This window comes from Suricata suricatta, chromosome 6, assembly GCF_006229205.1.
Source record: "Suricata suricatta isolate VVHF042 chromosome 6, meerkat_22Aug2017_6uvM2_HiC, whole genome shotgun sequence".
Taxonomy (NCBI): Eukaryota; Metazoa; Chordata; class Mammalia; order Carnivora; family Herpestidae; genus Suricata; species Suricata suricatta.
The window spans coordinates 133,165,743-133,187,375 of NC_043705.1; the positions used below are offsets into that span (position 1 = coordinate 133,165,743).

Here is a 21,633-nt window from a genome sequence, read left to right on the forward strand (position 1 = left end):
TCATTGCTTACTCTCAGTGCAACTTTTCTTTCTCATAGTAGTCATAGTCTTTGCAATATTTCACATGCTTTTCTTTTTTTGGTGATTTCATACCACACCTGATTTTTTTCTTTTCATAGTATTTCTTCTCAATGTTCCTGTTTTTGTGGATTATGACCTCTCTTATTTGTCACAGATGAGTTCAAACAATACAACACCTCCTATATAAAGGAGTTTAAAACTGCAGACTTCCATTTTCTTCTTTCCAGTATTTCCAATTTTATTTATATTTATATCTACTTCTGTTATATGCCCACAATACATTACTTCTTTTTACTGAGACAGTCAATTAATTTCATAAACTTAAAATAAGCAAATATATGTTCTATGTTTACCTTTTATTGTCTGACCTTCTTAATACTATTAACTTTAGCATAGTTCGCATTTCCATTTGGTTTCATTTTCCTTCTTCCTGAAGAACTATTAATAATCATTTTTGTAGTTTAGAGTAGGTCTCCTGCTAATGGATTCTCTTGGCCTTCCAAATTTTTTTCATCTGAGAAGGTTTTAATGTTCAGTTTTAAAAACACCATTATTGAGACATACCTGACATACATATGTTTAGAATTTAAAATACAGTAACTTGCTATATTATCACCATTGAAACTATCATCAAAAAACCAATCATATCTTTCACCTCCATTTCATTAGACAGTCACTGTTTTTTTTCAGTTTACCATAGTTTTGTTTTTAATGTTTATAAAGTTCTGAAAGATTTCCAAACACACACACACAAACATATAAATATGTGTCATATATTTATATATTATATATTTATTATATATATAATCTTCCCCATATGCATTACATATGATCTTTCTCATATATACAATGTTTCATATATGTTCTTCATATACATGTATGTGCATATATATAATCATAGGTTTTACAGTTAAGTCTATGACCAATTTTAAGTGAGTATTTATATAGCACAGTCTCTGGATCAAAGTTTTCAGTGTGGGATATGGATAGATCATTGTTCCATCACAAGTTTTTTTTAATTAATGTTTTATTTAATTTTTGAGAGAGAAACAGCATGAGCAGGGGAGGGTCAGAGAGAGAGAGAGGAAGACATACAATCCGAAGACAGTCTCCAGGCTCTGAGCTAGCTGTCAGCACAGAGCCCGTTGCGGGGCTAGAACCCCTGAACTGTGAGATCATGACCTGAGCCGAAGTCAGATGCTTAACCCACTGAGCCTCCCCGGTGCCCATCAAACAACTTTCTGCACTGATTAACCACACGGTTTTTGATTAATTGCTTAAAGTGGTGAATTGCACAGATTAATTTTCAGGTGTTATATCAATTTTATATTCTCATAATAAACTGCATTCACTTATGACATATTATCATTTTATATAATACTGAATTTTATTAGATAAGTTTTTCAAAATAACTTGCATTTTTGTTTTCATGAGGAATATTGGTAGAAATACTAAATACATTTTATCATCAGAAATAAGACTAAAACAAATATGTTCTTGAATTGGCAGAACAGAATATTTACTGTATACATTGAATCCATAGAAACTGTGCAATTAATGCAAATTTGAGAGAAAGTATAAAAGTAATGTGAATTAATTGGTGGACCCTTAATAGTTTGGAATCAAAGAGTATTTTTTCCTATTGAAAATCAAGCAGTATAAATCTAATGAATAAAAGCATTTTATAAAGATAAATTATAAAATCAATTACTAGAAAACATCTCACAAACTGAAAGTTAAACAAAATTAAAAATGGAAGACAACATAAAAGTTTAAAAGGAACTAAGATCAAACATCTTGTCATATCAATAAATGTAAAGGTCTTTAATTCACCCATTAAATTTCAGTTTTTATTGACTAACAAGACAAATCTGACATTTGTTTCTGATATAAAGGATGTGCCTAAGACAATCATTTCAAAAATAAAAAAATAAGAGCATACACAATGATATGTTATGTACAGACAAAATTATATTGGAAAAGAATATTTTTAAAAAGGGAGTAATAAAAATTTTCATATCAGCCAGATGAATGCAAACCATAAAATATACTAAAACAAAGAAGATTTGTAATGCTGACATTTTCCAGCATATGCAAAAAACAAGCTACTATGAACTTCTAAGAAGAATAAGGAAGGCCTTTGTGCAAGGTTTTTGAAATAATTCCAACACATAATTTTACATGGAAAACATATTTTAAAACTGCATACACAGCAGCCTATCTTTGGTAAAATTTAGCAAGATCATCACCATGCTCTCTGCGATGAATACAAAATGTGTTTCATAAAGGTTAGCATATTAAATTTAAGTTTACATTGATTATTGTCTTTTATAAGATTAGATTTTTTTAAATGTTTATTTACTTATTTTGCAGGGAGAGACAGAGAGAGAAAGCATGAACCAAGTTAGGGCCAGGTGAGAGAGAAATGGAGAGAGAATCCCAAGCAGGCTCAGTGCTGTCAGCAAAGGGTCCAACCAGCACAGGCCTTGAACTCACAAATGGTGAGATTATGACCTGAACCGAAACCAAGAGTCAGCTGCTTAACTGACTGTGCCACCCAGGCACCCCAAAAATTATTTTAATCCATATAATTTCATTTGGAATGAGGCAAGACTTGAAATAACTTTAAGTCCATAATCTATGACATATATGATTTAAGTACATAATCTATGACAAAATTTGAAGTGAACTTCTTTTTATGAGATTCAGAAATTCCTTCTATGAATAAATATAATATTGTATTTTGATATTTCAATAAAGAACAATTTTATTTTGTTTTGAAATACCCAATACGTAATCACAACAGCCGATATTCTTTCATATTTAGCTATATGCACATCCATGGGAATTGTTTTTACTCAGGGGTTTCCATCTGACAGTTTAGTATATTTAGTACATTAAGTCTTTGTTCCATACTGGTGATTTTATTAATGTTAGTGTTTTATTTATGCTGCGGTGTCCTCTTGAATTAAAAATGAAAATACATTCCATACTGTCTATAAAATATAACTAAAGCAAAATTATGTCTTATGTTATTAAATTGTTAGATACTTACTTATTCAAGTATTTATAATATTTCAAGTAATTATTTATTTGTGTATTATTTACATTACCATTTAATTATCCAATGTATATTATTTATGTTACTATAATCAGAAGCAGAAGATATTAACAAGCTTATTTGTAAGCTTAAGAAAAAGGTAAGTTTAAAATTAAAGCAAAATGATTATAGAACCCAGGAATTGTGCAGGATTTTTAATGTATAACCTACATCCTCTGTTTGGTTTCCTTTGCACTCATGACTTAAACTTATTTATGGAGGAAAATCAGGAGGGTGACGTTTCTCTAATTTCACTTCACTCAAAACTTGTGTGAATGTGACTGAACCAAGAAGGATTAAATTGTTTGTAAAATCCAATTTACCACTCTGAAGCAGATTCCCAGAAACACCAGTCCTGAGACTTTAAAGTCATTTAAAAGGCTTTGTAATTTGGATCTAACTACAGTTGAATAACCTTAAAGAAAGTAGTAAAAATACCTTGAAAAATCTGTGTGTGTGTGTGTGTGTGTGTGTGTGTGTGTGTGTGTGTATGAGACAGAGAGAGAGAGAGAGAGAGAGGGAGTATGTGTATGTCAAATGCAGTCCTGAACATCCTGAGCCCATCTTCCTCTGACCCTGCCTTTTTCTGAAATCTGACTTGTTGAATTCAAGCTAGTTCTTCCTGCTTCCTATCATCTTTCACTTCTTTCTATCCCCTCCCCTCTTTCTACTTTCCTTCTCTCTCATTCTACCTGCTGGGCAATACATCGGTTCAAATAGTGAACAAGATGGAGATGGTCCTCATTCTATGACTTCCCTATTTTGAGATCAGATATAGGAACTGATAGATATCAACGTATGTATGTCTATGTATGTGTGTCTTGTGTGTGTGTGTGTGAAGAGAGAAACAGACAGAAAGAAAGAGAGAAAAATACTTGAGAATGAAATCATCTTTTTGGATGATATGACATATACAGTAAAAAGCAATTTTACAAAACCCTTATCTCCAACTAAAAGCAAGCTACTTTGGAGTGAAGTTAATACTTTGTTTTCACTAAAGGAAATGGATAGATATGAGTTGTTTTAAAAAAGTATGATGCTACGGATTTCACAAGGCATTGCCAAACTTTTTCCTTTACGTTTTGAAGACTCGATAAAAAAAAATATGTTGGAAATATAATCATATGTCATACCTATTTCTGCATTATAAACCATGATTCTGTTAAATAGGTTGTGACTAAAATCAGACAAATGTGCATATAAAATATGGTGTTATCTCTGAATTTAAAATAATTATATGATAATAAATTTAAGATTTGCACTCATCTCTAATTGTAGCCTAAAACCACAAATAAAAACACTTAAGTTTGAATTATTCAAGCATATGTGACGTTATTATACTATAATAAATAAACTCTTCCTCTAACTGGATTGAAACATATCCGTTTTCCTGCTCACACACTTCCATCAGATAAGATTGGGTAGCTGGTTGGGGGAGGGGCTGAGGAGTGGGAGGGAGCATTGCTCTACCTCTCTCTTCCTGAAGGGCCAAGTCCCACAGTTCCTACCATCATGCATCCATGATTTCCTAGGCAGGAAAATTAAATAATAGCAGCTCAGCAGGGGCTCCTCGGGTTTTCATCTGGGACATATGCCAATCATCTCTACTGACCTTTCATTTACCAGTGCAAATCGCAAGGTCACACCAAACTTCCAAAGTGACATACAGTTTGATCATGTACATGGAAGACGGAAAGCCAAAATTATATTTGAAGAACAAAAATGAGTATCAGATACAACCACGTCATTGTAAATGGCAAATTTCATACTTTTGGATGGCTGAGTAATATTTCATTGTGTGTGTGTGTGTACGCGCACACACACACACACACACACACACATATATATATGTATGTATATACATATACACACTACACCTTCTGTTTCCATTCATCAAATGATGGACATTTAGGCTGTTTTCAAATTTGGCTATTGTTGATAATGTTGCTATAAACACAGGGTACATATTTTTCTTCCAGGGTGGCTCAGTGCTTTGAGCATCAGATTTCGACTCAGGTGGTGATCTGGCAGTTTATGAGTTCCAGCCTCGCATCAAATTCTGTGCTTACAGCTCAGAGATTCTGTGTGACTCTCTCTCTGCTCCTCTCCTCTTTGTACTCTGTCTCTCCGTCACTCTCAAAGATAAATAAACATTAAATAATTTTGAAAAACAAATCAGTGTTTTTGTATCCTTTGGGTAAATACCTAGCAGTACAATTGCTGAATCCTAGGGTAGTTCTGTTTTTAACTTTTTGAGGAATATCTATACTGTTTTCCGCAGTGGCTGCACCAGTTTGCATTCCCACCAGCAATGTAAGAGGGTTCCCCTTTCTCCACATCCTCACCAACATCTATTGTTTCTTGTTATTAATTTTATTCTGACAGGTGTGAAGTGGTAGCTCATTGTGGTTTTGATTTGTATTTCTCTGATGATGAGTGATATTGAGCATCTTTTCATGTGTCTGTTAGCCATCTGGATATCTTCTTTGATAAAATGTCTATTCATTTTTTCTACCCATTTATTTTGGGTTTTTTAAATTTTTTTTTATTTAGTTTTGAGGGACAGAGAGAGACAGCACAAGCAGAGGAGGATCAGAGAGAGAGGGAGACACAGAAATTAAAGACAGGCTCCAGGCTCTGAGCTAGCTCTCAGCACAGAACCTGACGTGAGGCCTGAACCCATAAACCACTAGATTATGACCTGAGCCCAAGACATACTGAGCTACCCAGGTGCCCTTCTTCTGCCCATTTCTTAATGTGATTATTTGCTTTTGGTAAAAGCCAGATATGGCATAATATGTACTTCTGAATTCATGATTATATAAGATTAAAAATCTGGGTATAATTTCACATTCACATTTTACTTAATAACTACCATTTTAAAATACACTGAGGGTCATCTGGGTGACTCAGTCACTTAAGTGCCTGACTTTGGCTCAGGTCATGATCTTGTGGTTCGTGAGTTTGAGCCTTATGTCAGGCTTTGTACTGACAGCTCAGAGACTGGAGCCTGCTTTGGATTCTGTCTCCCTCTCTCTCTTCACCTTAACTCCTCATGCTCTGTGTTTCCCTCTCTCTCAAAAACAAACTTAAAAATTAAAATGTAGAGAATATTTGATGATTGTTTTTAAATTATTTCTTCTGTTTATGTTTTGACAGTTTTTTACTTAATAAAATGGCTATGACTTAATTTTTTAAAATGACTATCCCTGTTATGATATAATTGTATACCTTAGAGTATCAAAATTTCAATGTATGATGGAGGCCCACATTGATATTAGTCGTTGTGGACAAATTCAGCTGAAGATCGTTCAACAAGGCGAGACATGGTCTGAGAATCCCCATACATCCTGACTGCATTAATAGCATTTGTCAGATGATAAATCGTAGTGTCGTAGTCTCACTCTCTTCTCCAAGTGCCATTAGTTGTAGGCCGGGAGTCTTCAGTTTAGAAAGAAAGAGCCTCCGACTCAGGAGTAGGTGGTATCTTAAAACATGCCATTTTGGTGTCAGTTCTCAATGCCTGTGTCGTTATGAAGATGGCTCTGTTGTGACGTTGTTTGCCATGACCATTATGATCCTTGGAAGCAGAATCATTTCTAAATTCTAGTCTAGACAAATGAGTTTTATAGCTGATAAGCATTTGCTAAATCACTTCCCCCATTATCCCTGCAACTAAACCTTAATAATAGGTCAGAACCCACGCCTGAAAATGTTCTCAAATTCCCCAAGATTTGCGCATCAAGAGAATATCTGAGTATTGCCACAGAACGGGATTTGCCCCAAGTGTATACTGTTATGTCCAGTGCTTAAACTTAATATAATTTTAGTTTAATATTGTGTTGGCTATCTTCCGTGGGGCCCATTTCTTCACGCTTGTTTGTATATCTGAGTCAAAGCTATTTCCAATTTATTGCCTGTACTTTTTTTTTTTTTGTGGCTGTTGTGACCAATCAACACAAACTTGCTAGTTTAAAAGGACAGAAATGTAACCTCTCACAGGTGTGGAGTATTGCTGAGCAGAGATCAAGGTGTTGACAATATTTGGGCTCTTGGGGGCCCAGCGGGGAAATCCACCTTCTTGTGGACAACCATTTTATTTGTCAATGTCAACTTTTAGTCTGTATCATGCACACATTTATTTTTATTTATTTGTTTATGAGGTTTTCATAATTTTTTCATACTTAACATTATTTAAGCACCATAATGATGTAGTAATCTATTATTCTGCGGTTTTTTTCGTCCTAATCTTTGATACTCTCTACTAAAGCCATTGTAGCTTTGGTAACTGGTGTTAAGATTTCTCTCTCTTTCTCTCCCTTATATATATGAATTGAAGAGTAAACATGGTAACATTCTGTATTATTTTCTCTCATGTAACAAAATATTATGAAAATGCCTCCAAACCTCCTGTTGTATATACATATATATGCACACATATATTTTATACATAGATACATATATTTATACATATATCTTATTTTATTATTTTATTTATACATATATTTTAATATATACATTAAATATACATTTACTTATATGTGACTTATATTTAACAGCTGCATGATATTTTCCATTAAAATGCACTATTTTTTAATTAGCCATTTTCTGCTGATGGATATTCTGGCAGTTCCCAGGTTTTTGCTACTATAAAAGATGCCAAAATAATCACTGTATAATTTTACATAGTGATGTTTTCTCTCTATAGATTAACTGCATAAAGTGGGATTTCTGACTAAAGGGTGTATATTTTAATTTCAATTGCTATTATATTGCTTTTAAAAACTACTTTTTTAATACATATTTATAACAGCAATGTATGAGAATGCCAGATTTCTCATGTTCCTGCAGGCTCTAGGTTTTATTATTTATTCAGTTTACCTTAATGATAAGAAATGTTTTTTATTGTTATTTTTATTCCATTTTTTTTGACAACCTCTGAGATTGAGCATCTTTCCTTCAGTCTATTGGCAGCTTTGGGATTCTTTTTGGATATCCCATTTCATGAATTCAATTCTTTTCCAAATATTTGTTCATCACACTGTATACTTTTTCTTAATTAGTAGCAGGTGTTTAAACAATGTTAATATCAAAAGTTTATCTCTGTTAAATATTTGCCAATAGTTTTGTTTTGAAGCTGTATGATGATGCCATTTGAAATTTAAAAGTATAAAACTTTGTATAGTCAATATTATATATTTCATTGCCTCTTGCTTTCTTATTTCTAAATCTCCCTTTGTGTATGCAGTTACCCTACTAACATTTATTCATTATCCTTGATTATTTTTAAATATTTTAACTTTTTCATGCAGTTTCACTGATCTTTCTAGATTATGAGGCAAAGTTACACATTTTTTTCCAGATACATAGCCTATTTTTTCAGCAAAGTACATATCCATAGAAATGACATACCATTATTACATTACATTACATTATATTACATTATTTTTATTAAAATTGCATTAAGATATGACTTAATGTTTGGTGATAAAACTTTTTCTAAATATTCTCTTACAAATGTTTATTTTGAAAAAGAGAGAATGTGTGAGCAGGGTCGGGGTAGAGAGAGGGAGAGAGAGAATCCCAGGTAGGTTCTGAGCTGAAAGCACAGAGCCCAATGTAGGGCTTGATTCCACAAAAAGTGAGGTCCTAACCTGAGGGGAAATCCAGAGTTGAACTCTTAACTGAATGAGCTACCCAGGCACCCCCTTTTTCTAACCACTCTAACTTTTCAGGAGTTTTAAAATATTCTTCACTATTTTTCCTTTTCCACAAGACCATAAAACTGTTTTATTTAATCAAAATTAGTAAAGAAATTTCCAGATATATATATATATATACACACTCAAAATGCATGTGCTTCTCCCAACTTTACCATGAGGAAACACATATTTTCTGCATCTTCTCTTTGAAAAACAAAGATAATTTTAAATGGCTACTGAAATCTACATATACTATACACTTTACTTTCTCCTTTAATAAATAGGTTAGTTATGTGTGAAATTCTTAGAGTGGGTTGGTATCATTTTTATCCATTATAAGTTAAACAATTTCACCATTATGATCCATTGTAAGAACTCAGAAATCCTTTATTAAACAATCCGTTCCAATATTCTGCTACTCTCCTGTCATTCACTACGTCAATGATGGTGAATTAGTTTCCCATCCTCTATCTTGTGCTGCTTTTTGTATTTTCAGTGTTAATTCAGAAATCATCAATTAGTTCTTCCAGCTTACAAATCCTATCATATCTCTCAGGCTTTGGAGTGCCTGAAGTTTTTCTGGAATGGACCATAGTTAGATACCTTTGAATATATGGGAATTGAAATCAGAACACTGAGAGGTAGAAAGCAAACACTTTTCACAAACTTACTATTCTATTTCAACAAAAATACTTAACAATAGCTAGATTTTGTAAATTGCTTGTTTTTTGCCAAATGATAAAAAGTTTAACTTTCTCTTAATTTTCTAGAAATCTTTGAAGTTCAGGCTGCCCTTTCACAATGACCAATATGATGGTAGGAAAGGAGATAAGAGGAGATAGCTTTCAAGTCTATAACTGATTCTTTTGAGGGTACACTGGGTGCTGATCCCCAAATATTAAGGGAATTTTAGACCATGTTATTGCTTGTACTCTGGCATCAGTTCGAAGTTCATAAGATGGAAAGATGAACACTTACAAAATCTTTTGGAGAAGCAACAACTGTAATTTTTAAAAATAAATTTCTGAATATAAACAAGCGAGAAGAATCAATTCCTAAAAGAAAAAAAACCTTAAAAACAAAAACCCTCCAGATATGATCCCTCAGAACAGATATAGAAAGAACACTGTACTTGGCATACCTTGTTCAAAAAAAATTATGGGCCCCCTGAGTTGCTCAGTTGGCTAAGCAGTCGGACTTTGGCTCAGATCATGATCTCACAATTTGTGAGTTCAAGCCCTGCATAGGGCTCTGTGCTGTCAGCCCTGAGCCTGGAGCTGCTTCAGATTCTTTTTCTCCCTCTCTCTCTGCTCCTACTGGCTTGTGTTATGTTTCTCAAAAATAAATAAATATAAACAAAATTATGATTGAGGTAAAAAAGATGACCATAAAATGCAAGGATTTCAGTTGACTCTCAGGAACTATGGTAATATATTAGAAATAAGTAGACTTTATGATCTAGAAGAAAAATCCCTTGCCTTCAAATATCAGACATATTCACCAACATACAAGGCAGCAGTATCAAGTATATTTCATAGTTTCAATTGCAAAAACAAAATATAGTTCTTCCAGTTAAAAAAAAATGTTTATTTATTTTGAGAAAGAGGGAGAGGGAGAGGCAGGCAGGGGGAGAGAGAGAATCCCAAGCAGGACTCTGCACTGGCAGAGCAAGCCCTACCCCAGGCTCCATCTCATCAACAATGAGTCATGACCTGAGCCATCAAGAGTCAGATGGTTGGGGCACCTGGGTGGCTCAGTCTCTTAAGCAGCCAACTTTGGCTCAGGTCATGATCTCATGGTTCCTGGGTTTGAGCCCTGTATCAGGCTCTGTGCTAACAGCTAGCTCAGAACCTGGAGCCTGCTTCAGACTCTGTTCTCCCTCTCTATCTGTTCTTCCCCTGCTCTATTTTGTCTCCCTCTCAAAAATAAACATTTAAAAAACATTAAAAAGGGGCGCCTGAGTAGTTCAGTCGGTTAAGTGTCTGGCTTCAGCTCAGTCATGATTTCACAGTTCCTGAGTTCAAGCCCAAAGTCAGGCTCTGTGCTGACAGCTACCTCAGAGCCTGGAGTCTGCTTCAGTGTCTGTGTCTTCCTCCCTCTAAAACCCTCCCCTGCTCCCACTGTCTCTCTCTGTCTCTCAAAAATAAATAAAAAAAACATTTTAATAATGTTAAAAAAATAAAAAATAAGCATTAAAAAATAAACATTAAAAAAAAAAGAGTCAGAAGCCTAACCCACTGAACCATCCAGGAAGCCCACAAAATATAGCTCTTTCTTAAGGAAGAAATTTGCTAGCATTAGGTTTAAGGATGCCATCAAGACTTCTTACTAAATCCAACCATTCATCACATTATGGTGATTTGTTAATATTGTAAATTGACAATAACTACTAAAATGGCCTCTTGAAATAGGAACTGAAAAGGAACCCCTGCGGAGCTCTGAAAACCGGTCCGTAGGAGTTAAGAGTTATTTTAGCTCTTCACTGTTCTAATCATTTCACCTTTATTGATGCCAGGGAGAAGGGGCCTGCGGAGAGCGGAGGCGCAGGAGACCGTTATCAATAGCCATGATTTACTCCTTCCGCTCGCTCTGGCGCAAAGGAAGCCGTGGCGCTCACTGCCAGCACAGATCTCGGGTCCCATGGATTTTCCACAGCAATTACCTCGGGGTTAGAAAGGTGATGTCGCACGGATGGAGGATTAGGACCCTTGCGAACACAGATTATGTTCAATGACCGTATGAACTAGAAAGACGATTCACAGATGCTCCCTTTTCCCTGATAACCGCTCACCCTCAACTATCTCCGTCATTCCAAGAGAGGCAGTCTTTCCAAATGACACAGGAGACAGGAGGCGGCGCTGGGATTTTGCCATCTACGTTGCATTTCTTCCTTTATGTGTAGAATATATATATGTGTGTGTGTGTGTGTTTTAATGTTTTTTTTTTTTTTTTTGACAGATACAGACAGAGTGTGAGTGGGGAAAGGGCAGAGAGAGAGGGAGACACAGAATCTGAAACAGACTCCAGGCTCTGAGCTGTCAGCACAGAGCCCAGTGCAGGCCTGCAACTCCGGAATGAGATCATGACCTAGACTGAACTCAGACGCTTAACCTGCTGAGCCACACTGGAGACCCAGAATATATATACTTTTAAGTTTATTGATTGAAAAAAATAGAGGCATAAGTGAGAGGTTAGTAGATTCACTTCCTGGCAGCTCTGTATTTATCACATCATATGTTTAATTATGTGTTTTGTTACCTTCCTAAGACCAACCCCATGCTTACTTTCACGCACACACTCTTACTATTTTCAGTTTTTCCATGTGGACTGTGTGTACAAAAAAACCCCATTTCTTAAAGAGAGGTTTTCAAGTTTTTCTTCATCAGTTTTAACCAGGGATGTATGTGTATATATATATAGCCATATATTATATAAATATTCATATCTACAAATTTATAAATACATTTAACATATAAATATATATTTAACATACATATAGATATATATTTACCATATGTATACATGAAATATATATATTTAACAATACGCATGGAAAAATACCTGAGTTTCCTGCCACAAGCACATTGTCAACTTGCTGGGTCACCAGAGACAGTGGCAGGATTTGCCTGAGGCAATGTGCCGGAGCCAGGTTGCCCCGCCCCTTTTTAGTGCTAAATTCTCCACACCCCCTGTGGCTTCTCATTAAGGGGCTTTTACATTCAGTACTCTTGTGATTTTTTTTGACCCTCCCTCTTCCCTCTGACAGTTGCTCTAAGGGAACTGAAATGCAAGAGAAGAGATAATTCATTTTGAGTGCAGGTGTGCAGATGAGTAGCTTTTCATAGAACTCAGAGCCCAGAGGTGCAGGTTAAAACACAGATTTGAAGCTAAACATGATCCGAGGGAGTTAAATTGTTTTTTAAAAATAATTGCCTCTTCTCAATTAAATGGAATGAAAGATTCTCTTTTTTTCTAAATTATAAGAAACTATCATAATAGAGAATTTTGACATGAATTTTCTATTCCTTGTGTCATTTTAAAAGGCAACAATCTCTTTGTAATATACAATGGGCCCATTTTCAGTGCCTTTTTAATTAGTAGTTTTTTTGATTTACCATGCATAAAGTATCTTAATTATCCTCATAATGACCCCAGAACACTTTGCATTAATTTATTTTGGAACAGATAAATAAAGTGGAAAATAATAACTATGTGTTGGTTTTCAATCATGAGCTCCGAGCTGATTTCTCTACTGAGTCATAGACGTTGAACATTTCCACCAGAGATTCCCTGTAGGTGTTTAGAATGTAACATTTATAAAATGACTGGCAAGGGTCATCTTCCTTCACCTCCTTCTCTTTCTTTCCTTTACCATTAAAGCTCCTTCAGAGGTCAGTATCCTCTAATTTTATTTCCTTGTTTTGTCCAAACCTGTTTTAAGTATTTCATAAAGGATCATCAGTTCCTTACCAAGGTGGAGAGGTACATATACTCAGAGGATTAACACGCTTTAAAGAATGGGTTGCCTGGGTGGCTCAGTCAGTTGAGTGTCTAACTTCAACTCAGGTCATGATCTCACTGTTCAGGAGTTTGAACCCCTCCTCTGTGCTGATGGCTCAGAGATGGACTGCTTCAGATTCTGTGTCTCCCTCTTTCTCTGCCCCTCCCCCTCTCACCTCATGCACCGACTCTGTCTCTCATGCACTGTCTCTGTCATTTTAAAGATGAATAAATGTTAAAAAAAGTAAGAAAAAAACTTCTTTAAAGAATGAGAAGCATAGGCTAAAGATACCCTAACATTGGCTACAAAGGAAGAGAAGACATTGAGAGAGACCAGTCCAAGTGGCCCTAGGCAGGCCTTTCTCATTATTTGTTTCTCATTGAGATGATATTTCTGGACATCAAGTATTTTGAATTTTTGAAATAATCCTACATCAAATTTAGTATTGAATAATCCTGCTCAATGAGAATCTTAGATGTGTATAGATTTGGAAGTTTAGAATTATTTCGTAAAGTGGACAAGTAGCTCTAATAATATGCATATCAATGTGAGATCATTTTTTGAGAAGTTACAGAGAAGGGACCATGCTGTCTCTGTCAGAGTATTTCTGTACCTATAAATATTTTTGTAAAGTTCCCCTAGAACATTCATTCAGCAGAGGTGGTAGTACTTGTTTACAAAAATCTTGCATACATCTTGATAAACAGAATGTGCAGAGGAACCAAATGGGGAATCAAATCCTCCTAGAAAGTATTGCATTACAGTGAAGAACTTCTTATAGTACATCTAATCTCTATTTTGAAGACTGTCATTTCTTTAACGCATAGCCATAAACTAAATTAACTCGAACTGATGTACCAAATGAGAAGCTGTGTGCATGTGCTTATGCCTAATAATGTCTTCGGCTCTGGATGAAAACGCCCACTTGTGCTAATTCATTTCCACCTCTGCCTCCTCTGGTAAGTTAATTATGTAAGGAGGGTAAAACCTCGTAAGTGATCTAGAATGTTTATGTCAGTAAACACCGCATCTTATAAATTCCTACAGTCTTCTAATTTCCTGTCATTTATGCGTAATGTAAATCTTGCGACTCAGGTTTGCAGTTAGTGAGATTGAAAAAAAGAACTTTATAGAACTATTCTTTGATGCATTAGATAACATTTGCAACTTTACTTTCTGATTTAAAACTTATTATTTAAATTGTGAAATTGAAGCATTCCTTATTCCTTTTACATAATTAGCAAAGTCAGAATCTTACTGAGAATAAAATGTGAAAGTCTTCCCATTGATTGAAGATATCTCCTCTTATCATTGCTGTCTGTCCAGTCGTGAACTTTTCCTGTAATGTTTCTTTTTCCTCTAATTCCTGTCTTTTTCCTGAGATTCCTGTCTTTAATGCCCACCTATCCCTTCTCTCCTTAGCTCCTGCCTTCTTTCACTTTCTTTCTTTGCTCTCTCTAGCTCTCCCTCTTTCTCTTCCTCTCTGTCTCTCTCCTCTTCCTCTCTTTTATTTTCTCTCATTATATATATCTTTCTCTCACAATCTGTTTCTTTTTGGGACATTCTTTAATTTTCTCAGAGTCATTTCTTGGTGCTCTTTGTCTTTGAGTCTACGCTCGCACGTGCACACACACACACACACGTCTCTTGTAGTGAAAAACTGTAGATGCCTTTGTAACAATCCCTAACATTTCTTATTTGGGTTATATCTAGATTTTTTTTTATCGCTGCTCTTAAAGGGATATTTCCACTCAAGACATCTTATGTGTTTTCTGATATACACATAAGACGGCATATATATGGTAACTGTTCTTCTTACTTCTGTGTAATGCTCTTTATACTGCATGAACTTAAAAGAAAACTAAGAGTGATGATAGTAACAACTTCATTTGTTCGCAGTTGCAAAGGTAATGCTGCTGGCAAGGTCACCATGCTGAGAAATATTTGTTGTTAAATTTGTTGTTAATTGTTGGGGCAATTACAACAAGTTAAGGAAGTAGCTTTTATTCCTATTCTGTTGATTTGTTTACTTTGCCATTTACCAACATGGATTATGGATTTTACTCAATATGTTTCAGCATGAATAAATATTTTTGGGAATTTCATCAGCTGTATGATCAACATATTCTCTTCATTTCAGTAAAAAGGTCATTTAACTATAGGTTATACTTCTTTTAGAAAGTTATTTCAAACCAATTACATTTATTTATTTATTTATTTATATAATTTATTTAATTTTTTTGATGTTTTATTTATTTAGAGGGAGAGAGAGAGAAGACTAGCAGGGAAGGGGCAGAGAGAGAGGAAGACGCAGAATCTGAAGCAGGCTTCAGGCTCCGAGTTGTCAGCACAGAACCTGACGCTGGGCTCGAACTCACAAGCCGTGAGATCCTAACCTGAGCCAAAGTCAAACACTTAACCAACTGAGCCACCAAACACACCCTGGTTAATATTCTATATAGGATTTTGAATATATATTCAAAAGTTTTATTTTAATTATCTTTTTTTATTTTTCAAACTGTATCAGGATTTGTCTGTATGTAAAACATTTAAATTTTTCTGAAAATATTCTAAACTATGATTTTAAAGTATAAGAGAATTATTCAGTAGAAAACCATTTTGAGTTGGCACTCCTGTAAATGTTTAAGCCACTCTGAGATTAGGCAAACTAAACACAGACACACACACACACACAGACACACACACACACACACACACACACACACACACACACATGCAACTGAGGTACAACGTATTCAATAGGTTTTGAATGTGCTGTGTTGTCTACAGCCACACCACCCTGAATACGCCTGATCTCATCTGAATGTGCTGTGTTGACTGATATGTTTACTATTATTTTTATCTTATAATTTTATTTTTACCAATGTTTATTTTCTCCTTCCTTTTTTTAGAGTCATCAAATTTCCTTTGGTTCTATTTTCCTTTTCAAAATTATACATTCTATTTATCATCCCAACAACTGCAATTCATTAAATGCCATTTCATTAAAGTGTGTCGAGATATGAATATATTTCCCATCCCACCCCAGATTCATTTCTGTGTTAAAATTTGGAAAGTTATCCAGCATTTATGTCTTTGAATATTCCCTCTTGTCCATTCTCTGTTCTTTCTTTCCATATAAATGAGAGAGTTCCCAAGATAAAAGCCAGGCTTTTGTTTTCTTTTTTGCCCTGATTTCAGAAATGTCAACCCTTCATTTCTATGGTGTTCTATTATTTAAAAGTTAGTCAAATAATCCCAACTCATACTCAAGGGGTGATGTTATATAAAGATATGGACCCAGGAAACAGAAATCATTGCGGGTTATTGTAGAGGCTGCCCATAATATCTGAAGTATTTAATGATATGAATTTATCTCTGAATAAATCTGTTCACATGTTTTCAAATGTAATAAAGTTAATTATTTATAGCTTTATCTGATCAAAATGTATAATGATGTTATCATAAAATAAAAACATTTATTTATGCAATTTTGTTTAGATTACAAGGTTTTATAGGTAACAAGTAAACTCCATAGCATAAATCATTCCTATTGTGTTTTTGTCTTTTAACAAATCTGATCTCTCAATGACTCAGGGAATTTCATTATTCTTGGCAAATATCAGATAAACACCAAGGAATACTTGTATTACTAAAAGTATTTGATTCACTGAATATGATTTAATGCATTTCACTTGTGGGAGAGTAATTCGTTTAGAGTTTAGTTTTTTTAAGCATCTCACCAGCTACACCTCTCCTGCCCTATTCTCAGGGGGAAAAAAAATGACAAAGCAGATTTGCTTGACAGTAACTTCTAGTTTGGAATGAAAGACCACAGCCTAAAACTGTTGAGGGAAGGAATTTAGATGAGTTTACTCAGTGCTGTACTTCCAGCACAAAGAATTTACATGATAAGATTTGCTTGAATATTCAGTCAAATGCAATATATGATGAAACAAATGGGAAAAGTATAGCCAACTCACAAGAGCAAGGAGGAAGAGTGACATGACAATAGACCATATGAATCCATCTTGGATCTAGAGTGTGGACCTTGGATCTCTGAACAATGATCATATCAGTGACAGTGTTATTTGTTACAGTTAAAATCTATGTCAGATTTCTCAGATTTTTAAAAACATTTTTAAAGTTTATTTATTTTTGACATATAGAGAGAGTCAGAGCGAGAGTAGGGAAGGGACAGAATCGGAAGCAGGCTCCAGGCTCAGAGCTCTCAGCAGAGAGCTAGATATGGGCCTTGAACTCACAAACCTTGAGATCATGACCTGAGCTGAAGTCAGATGCTGACTGACTGAGCCACCCAGGCACCTCTGACGTCTAACATTTTAAATGAATATGGGATAGAAATAAAGCCTTTATAATGACTGAGATTACCTTTTTCATAAGACTACTAGGATACAGGCATTGGTTGGTTTTAAGTTTAGTAATTTGTATGTTTTACTATTATTTTTTACCACAACCTTTCAGCACTTTCAAGGTTCCAATCCAAACATCACATATGTCACATACATGGAATTTTTCTAAAAGGCTATAATTGCAAACAAATTACAGGCAGATTACCCAATTGGCCATATAATATTGCTATACTTGTCAAGATCATGACCTTCATTGATTTTTAATAAAAGTACCCTTGTGAATAAATGTCTAGACAACCAAAATGTCCCTTTAAATGTGTTTTAGCCTATCTTTTCCTTATTCTTAATTATGGATGTAACAAATTCAAAATTTAAAAGTATAACATATAAGATTTTCCCAATATATCTGAGTATTTTATTTATTTATGTATTTTTAATTTTTTTAAGTTTATTTATTTTTGAGAGGGGGTGAAGGACAGAGAGAGAGAGATACAGAATCCCAAGCAGGCTTCGGGATCTGAGCTGTCAGCACAGAGTCCAATGTGGGGCTCAAAACCATGAAATGTGAGATCATGACTTGAGCTGAAGTCAGACACACAACAGAGTGAGCCATCCAGGGTCCCCATAATACGTCTGAGTATTTTAGATTAAGAGACTGTTGTAACGCTGTAAGCTTGGATGAATGGGTTAGTTTTCTGTTAGTGCTGTAAGAAGTTACCACCAATTTAGTGGTATCTTACTGTTCTGTGGGTTAGAAATCTCACTGCGCTAACATCCAGTGCCTACAGAGCTTTGTGCCTTTTCAGAGGCTGTAGGGGAGAAGCCATTTCCTTACCATTTCCAGTTTTTAGAGACCGTCTCCATCCTGTGGCCCTCCTCTATCTTCAGTCAACAAGAGGGGGTCCAGACCTTCTCACATGGTGTTGCTGTGACCTCTGCTTCTGGCTTTTCTGCCTCCCGCTCCACTACTAAGGACCACTGTGGCTACACGGGACCCATCTGAATAATCCATGATAGCCTCCTTATTTAATTTTTTTATAAAAAATAGTTAATTAGGGCAATGTGACATAATGTCATAAAGCACTAAACCATTCCACAGGGCGTTCTTTTTAAAAGTGAGCACCAGGGGCGCCTGGGTGGCTCAGTCGGTTAAGCCTCTGACTTCGGCTCAGGTCAGATCCCACGTTCTGGGTTCGATCCCGCATCAGGCTCTGTGCCGACAGCTAGCTCAGAGCCTGGAGCCTGCTTCCGGTTCTGTGTCTCCTTCTCTCTCTCCCCCTCCCCCTCTCATGCTCTGTCTCTCTCTGTATCAAACATAAATAAAACATTAAAAGTGAGCACCAGCATACAGTTAATGTAGCCTCCCCACTAATCCTCATCAGCTATAGCTACTTAACTTAATCCTAAAGATTGAGTAAAATACTCTTTCCACAACAGGCTGAGCAGTCACTTTAGTTTACTGCAGTTGCTTTTCCAAATGTACTTCCCTCTTCTGGCTGAAGGAACATTGCATCTGAAAACCTAAAAATGGGGTCTTGCACTCAGGACCCCCAAAATACTAGTCTCACATCTAGCCCGTGGCCATACCACCAGATAGGACAAACCATTCCCATATCTCCCTAACAGCACATTCCTGACCGGGCTGTGCATTCAAGCAAACCCCTTCTCACCACGGAAGGAGGAGTCTTCCAAACGGTGGGGGAGGGGCTAAAGGAAATTAAAACCAAACTCTTCATCGGGAGTGTCCATAGTGGGTTTGGATCCCTGTTGTAGGCAAGGCCTACAGATCCTTCTCTCTTCTCTTTGGTGTCCTCACCTGCAGGTTGCACCTGGGCTGGGCTGGCTGGAGCGGGACAGGAGAATGACGGGGTCAGAAGTGAGCAATAGCAGCCAACAGTCCCTGTGCCTATACCACTCTAACCCCTTTATATACATTCACCAATTTACAGATCAGTAAGGTAGGTGTTGTCAATACCCCTCACTTAGAATCACAGAGAGCTTTTCATTTGCCAAGGACGTTAAGGTTACTGAGTGATAGGTAGATCCAGGATTTGAATCCAGGTCATTTGGACCCAGAAGTTGCACTCAAACAGCTATGGGATCAAAGCAAGCTTCATGGCCAGCAGAGAAAGCCAAAGCACAGAGAGGGTGAGACAATTTTTTTCCAACCCAGAAGCAGAGCCAGAACAAACCACTTGTTTTTCTAGTCCAGGCCCATGTTCCACTTTCCAGAGAGACCCAGGCTTCTCTTCCCTTGTTTGAAGTCCTCCTTGACCCAGTCTCCTACCCTTGTCAGCCCTGTTGCTCTGGGCTGCTGCTTTGCATTCTGAGGCTCTTTCTCCTCAGCCCTTTGGATCAACCAGTTCCCAGCCCCTCAGCAACCCAGAGAGCCATCTGAGCTCTGCAGGCCTCAGACAAGAAGCACATAGCAATCTCTCCTGGGCAAAGGGTTCTGTCAGTGTGCAGGGCTCTATCCTCACCGCCTGTCATCCTAACATAAAGGTAATACTTCAATCCTTGGCAGAACCTGCAGGCCATTTCGTTGTCACCATCCACCCTCCACCCCCAAACCCTACAGAAGGGAACCTCCCTCCCTTTGCATCTTAGGCATCAGTTCCAGCTTCTCCATTCACCAGGCCAGTTCTTGGACCAGCTGCTCTGACTCTGATTGATTGGAGAGAGTGGTGGAGAGAAGGACCCTCCACCTCTATACCTTCTTGCTCTTTCCTTGCCTCCACAAATCCAAGACCATCCAACCTCCTCCCTATTATAAGTCAGATGATTAGCCATCTTGCTTCTCCTTTGTCACATAACCTGACATATTCACTGGTGCTATGGGTAAGGACATGGGCATTTTGAGGGGAGGGGCCATTATTCTGCCTATCATAATGGCTTTAAGATAACTTTAGTTTGGAAGACACTAGTCAAAGACCCCCATTTAATGAAAATATGCATTTATCAACACTATATTTAAATGCTTATTTATTTTTGAGAGAAAGAGAGAGAGGACACAAGCAGGGGAGGGACAGAGAGAGAGGCAGAGAGAGAATCCCAGTGCCTCTGCACTATCAGTGCAGAGCCTGATATGGACTTTGATCCTACAAACTGTGAGATCATGACCTGAGCTTAAATCCAGAGTCAGACACTTAACCAATTGAGCCCTCCAGGCCCCCCAACACTGTATTTATATTATTTAAAATGCAGATGTTATAATAATGATGTGATGAGAAAAAACATGAAGTAGTCTTTTAAAAATGCTCAAGGAAAAGATGCAACTGAGAAAATGTTACAAAGACTTCCTTAGACTATTATGAAAAAAGAACAGTCTATTTGAAATTTGAATATGTGTGCGTGTTTGTGGTGTGTGAGAGAGACAGCATACGGGGAAAGAAGAAGAGAAAATTAGAACAAAGCAGAAAGAGGATACAATACTTGACAAAAAAAAAGTATTTCATGAGATAATTTTCTGTTTAAGATAATATTTGTTCTTTTGAAATTTTTCTGAGATTTCTTTGGGAAAGATTTGTTTAGTTGTGCAATCATTTACACTGTTCTTTAACGGCCAATTTCCTTTTACTTAAAAGCCACCTTTGCAAATTCCTAACTGAAGATAATGACTGTGCTGAAATTATATAGCACCCTTCTTTAGCGGTGCATTTTCTCTTTCCTGTCTGTGACACCATCATGCTATCATAGTACAACCAATAATTTTCCTTTCCAAAAGTGCTTTCTTTCAAAGGAAAATCAACAGGAATTCTTTCATATTTTTTCCTACTCAAATTGGTTTACTCTATTCTCTTTCTATTAAAAGTGCTTATATCTCCACGTGTGTGTGTGTGTGTGTGTGTGGGTGTGTGTGTGTTTTAGTATAATGCTCTACCTCTTCACTTAATAACACTTTTTTTGACACGGCCCCAACTTAAAACAAATACAATA

At 36.2% G+C, this 21,633-nt stretch overlaps 1 long non-coding RNA gene across 1 annotated transcript in view; it reads right to left on the minus strand.

The window, feature by feature from the left end:
• Nucleotides 1-6,628, minus strand: part of LOC115294543 — a 47,103-nt gene extending 40,475 nt beyond the window's left edge. Inside the window, exon 1 of the long non-coding RNA XR_003909947.1 lies at nucleotides 6,353-6,628. This is a non-coding gene — a long non-coding RNA (uncharacterized LOC115294543). The remainder of the gene's footprint in view (nucleotides 1-6,352) is intronic.
• Between the last annotated feature and the right edge of the window lie 15,005 nt (nucleotides 6,629-21,633).